Source organism: Triticum aestivum, unplaced genomic scaffold, assembly GCF_018294505.1.
Source record: "Triticum aestivum cultivar Chinese Spring unplaced genomic scaffold, IWGSC CS RefSeq v2.1 scaffold99416, whole genome shotgun sequence".
NCBI classification, from domain to species: Eukaryota; Viridiplantae; Streptophyta; class Magnoliopsida; order Poales; family Poaceae; genus Triticum; species Triticum aestivum.
The window spans coordinates 45,729-50,782 of NW_025228520.1; the positions used below are offsets into that span (position 1 = coordinate 45,729).

The following is a 5,054-nucleotide window of genomic DNA, read 5'->3' on the forward strand; positions in this document are numbered from 1 at the left end:
AAGGCAAAACAAGTGCAACTTCAAAACTTTCAACATAAAGAAAGGAAACATGATGTTGTTGAAATATATATAAGAATATCTTCCTCTCTCGTAATAATTCTCTCTCGACTGAGAAATGTTTGAATTCAAGATACAAAAATGACAAGTATCTCGCAGTGTACAGAAGTAACAAAAATGTGGACCAACTTTCTTTCAACATGTACAACTCTGGGCTGCAGTGCGTGCCTACTGTCGCAAAGTACAAATCAGACAAATGTGGTTGATTCGCTCGGGACATAATGACATGGAAGTAGCCTTTTTTGTAGTGCCACCGCCCACCGCCGAGCGCGAAGGCCGTCAGATCCGCTCCCGCCACGCCGTCAAACAGCCCCACCGCCGCCGACGGCGCCCGGCGACGTGCTTGGGCGGCGGTGATGCGTATGTAATATTTCCTCAGGAACTGGATATATACATTCAGACTATCTTAGAATCGCATTCAGCAATTAATTGGTCTATATTTTCTCACGATTGTGAAATGTTTGAATACCAGATACAGGAACGACAAGTATCTTGCAGTGTGCAAAAGTAACCAAAATGTGGACCAACTTTCTTTCAACATGTACAACTGTGGGCTACAGTGTGTGCCTGCTGTCGCAAGGTATAAATCAGACAAATGTTGTTAATTCCGGCAGATACTAGGATTACCTTGGCACTCGCCTGTCAGTGGTCATATATACACTCTTTCGAAAATAAGACCAACAACAACATCAAATACAGAAAATAAATTAATCTGGGTATCAGTCACAGAAACTGCTATTCCTAGCTAGGCTATGATATGGGCCCATCATCCATTCTTGCACTCATACCCTTAGGACATTGGTGAATATCCCCATAAGACGGAACGAAAGTATTTTTCATTTCTTCTGATCTGATGCGCGCTATGCAGAACAGTTGTCGGCATCTCATCGGGTGTTCATCTCGATTAGGATGGCGTGTTCGGGCACAGAGTCATTGGGTTCTACATCACCAGGACTTTCTCTGATCCCACTGACACCCTGAGGATGCTCATTTCTGGCTTCATGGTGGGGTTGATCAGCCATAGACCCATTGCACATGTCGTTCTGCAGCGGACCAAATCCTCTGTGGCCTTCACTTCTGCCATCTCCATCGGCACTCTGCATATCAGAATCCCTCACTTTGGTGTATTTGGCATGAACCGACTTGGCAATGCTTATCAACAGCATGAGAGCTGACATACATACAGTGATGATGAAGAGACCAGAGAAACTTCGCAAAGTGAGAGGTGCCGCGTCCGTGTTGGGGATGCCATAGCTGGGCAATGGTGTTTCTGTGCCTAACCATTTCTTTTCAATTCGTGAGCCCTCAGCCCCAAGGTCCAGGATGGCAACCGAAAGATCATGCACCAGCGGAGATTTTTGAGGAAACACCTGAAAACAAAAACATGATGCTGGTTAGACAATATTGTTTTTGTCAGTGTAGCTATTGTAAGGATGCAGAGTGCATCTACTGAAGTGCTAGAGTAAGAAGCTTACGAAACCAAGTCCAGGTGTCTTGTATATGCGATTAACCATCTGGAATTCATTAATGTATTTAGGGTCAGAGAGAAACGAGGTTATATATGGGATCTCATCAACGATAGCTGAGACACCTCCATTCTTTGATCCCTTCCTCAAAGCTTTAGCATATTCCTCTTTATTCGGATAGTCCTTTAGCCTATTGACATTGAAGCCTTCTTTTATCAAGACAGAACGTACAAATGATCCAGATTGGTATCCAATATAATCACCATTTGATCGGAGCTGCTCAAGATCTGTCACTGAGGGCCGGAGCCTCTTTGCAGTCAAAATGGATGATAAGCTAGCTGTGTAGCTCTGCACTATAACCAGCACAACAAAGCACCATATCACCACAACAATTTTTGACAGGGGGCTTCTAATAATTTGACTTGTGCAGATATTACGATAATCAATAGATTAGAGTACTCCGGACATAATGTAAGGTATGTAACCACTTATAATGCATCAAGTACTGTGAGCAAGTTTGAGCCTGCTAACCATGAGAAAATGTCAAAGTCGAGAAAGAAAAGTAGAGAGCAGTGCTGCACTGTCTCAAACTCGATCCTTGGTACTCCGGGTTTCTGGGCCACTCGATCGTCCACACAACAAGTCCAGTGAAGAAGAATCCCCCCATAAGTGCTAACCAAAGTTGTGTTGTTAGTGGCTTTAGGAACACCCATTCAATTGCTGACTTGGAGTCATTCTCGGTGAGCACAAGCAGTGACACGCATGACTCAGTGTATGGCATCGTGAAGTCCACGTCTACAGCTCGCGCTGCGGTTATAGTTATGTCACCCACTACTGCATCGTAGTTCTGGTTGTAAGAACCAACAAAGTACAGTGTGAGTTATGTGATTCTCACGAAATGCAGAAATGGCATGCAAGTGAAAGGAGCCAGGCTCACCCCCGAAGACACGTTGCGTACTAGTTCGTCATAAGAACCATCAACGGCAATGAACTCATAATGAAGAACATGTGGTAGTTTCTTCGCAGCAGCCTCAAAGATATCAATGCAATAGCCACTGGCATTATGAGAAGTTGCATTCACAAAAGCTTTAAACCCCGGTTTTTTAGGCACAGCAACCTTGAGCTCCTTCACATAGCCTCTGGTCAAAGCTCCTGTGTCTCTTCCCGATAGTATTCTGTTGTTCATTCTCCCGATTTCTGGATTAACACAAGTTTTAGTACCTTATCCGACTGCCAAGACAATGTTCTCAAGTTGTATGGGAAAAAGGAGAGCTCCATAGCACAAAATTAAAATTAATTGCTCCAATATGACTAAAGCATGAGAGTGTTTAAGGTAAGCAGAATATAGCTTAGCACTTCTTCACACACTTAAAGGAAAACCACATGTTTTTAAGTGACCTGCAAGATTAACTTGGTTCTCATGTTTGGATACGTAGTTCGATCTAACATTCTTTCCTCCTATTGCTATACGTGCTACCACACATGCAAAACACAAGCATGTTACTTGGTGGTACAAACCGAATTTTCTTTTGGCTTAATATCAAAGTGGTACAAAATGGGCAATACAATTCAGTGTAAAATGAATGTGGACCACAGACAGTATGTACTACTTTCCACCTCGACGATCTGAAATGGTCGATATTGTCCATCTAACAAGGAATTATAGGAGAAATTTTTGTCATGGCAGAACAAAAAAAGGGGCGAAACATGCTTTTTATCTGATAGACCTACAGTCAACCGAGCTAAAATCAGAGACATGTTCTACGTTTCATCAAATCTTAGATATGCACAGCAACTTATGCTTAAATGTGTGGGATTAAACAGTTACCTTTCCCAGTCAGTTCTGCACTACTACAATATTCACATCGGTCCCCTTGTTTGGTTAGTAATTTTCATGATGAAGGCCCCTGAGTGGACAAGGCCTCGGCATTGGCAACAGCGAACCTCCTCGGCCTTATTTGGAATCGGATCTGGTTTGGAGTTCCTCACCTGGGGTTGAGGAGAGGAGGTAGCCCGTCGCAGGTGCGGCGAGGGGCCTGCACTGCATCTACCTGGAAGAAGGTAGTCCATCTTCTGCCCCATTGGCAACAGCGATCCCCTCCATCGTACGACTCCCGCAGACGGTGGGGGGCCGGACGGGAGGTCATTCCGACGAACGGCGACCTCGCCGCCGTTGCGCCGGTCGGCGGAAAGGCTGGAGATAGCGGCCAGGGATCTAGGATGCGTTCGGTTTAGGCCCAAGATTGGCCCTATAAAATATGGATGCCCATAAATGGGCTTATGCTAAATCCCCATGGACCAGGCCCAAAACACCTCTGAGACAAAACTGAATCAAAATCTATACCCAAAAAGGTTTTTAATTACGAGAATACTAAATTCCTGCCGACTGGCAGTTTGCATCAGATCCGAACGATCTGGATCTCGTTCATTCCGAATCGAACGGCAGTTAACAATAGCTTCAAAGCGAGAAAAAGAAAGGGGGTGACGAGAATCGAACCCCCGACGTCCTGTAGGCACGTCACCGTACTAACCATCTCACCCAGACATGGTAGTTATTAAATCTGCGAACTCTCTTAATTTAAATGCGTAGTGGATCTTTTTTGAGATTAAAAATCTGAAGAAGTTGCTAATGTGATGGCGCATTTAGTAGAAAGACTTCATGAAATGTTGATGTCCGTGATTTTCTCTCTGGATTGGGTCCATCATGATTTTTTCTGTGCGCTAGATCTATTGATAGACCCTATTTACAGGGATTTTTTAGTCAGGAAAATTGATTCTCAATATAGGATTCGAACCCACAGCAAGCAGCTTACATGAAACACTTACTAGCCAGCTCAATTAGACTAATTGTTGTGTAAAAGGAAGCACGTTGCACTCTTTTGACCATTCCATAATGTTTTCTTTTTCTCTTTTCTTTGAGGAATCTCCATCACTCTCTCGTCCCCCTATTTCTTTCTTATTCGTTTTTATCTTTACGTAAACACGCGATGACGAGGATTCATAGGAAATAATCTTAGATCGAGAAAAAAATGTTCAATTAATGATCTGATTTCTGAAAACGATACTTTAGTGTGCACTTGATTTGAGAGGGATTGAGTAGATTAGGAATCTCCAACGTCCGTCCTGCATCTAACTTTTGAAGAATGGACAAGATGCACCATCCCACGACATGGTTATTATGTAGTTACCAGGCTAGATGTACTATAGTTACCAACATGGTTACTACGTAGTTATCGGCCTAGATGTACTATAGTTATCAACATGGTTATTACGTAGTTACCATGCTAGATGGACTATAGTTATCAGCATGGGCTACATGCGGTATAATACACCCCTCGGTAGCTTATGTGTAAATAGCATGATAATTTACACATCCCAGACCTGATAAACTCATGCACAAACATTGTTTACTTTTACGCGAGGGAAAAAAGTTGTTTGAAACCATCCCCTCGTAGCTTATGTGTAATAAGCATTGATAATTTACACACCACAAACCTAATAGATTATGCACAAACACGGTGATAATTTTGA

At 43.1% G+C, this 5,054-nt stretch overlaps 1 pseudogene; it reads right to left on the minus strand.

Moving 5' to 3' along the window:
- Positions 1-941: 941 nt before the first annotated feature.
- Positions 942-3,732, minus strand: LOC123174241 (glutamate receptor 2.8-like; annotated as a pseudogene).
- Positions 3,733-5,054: the final 1,322 nt, after the last annotated feature.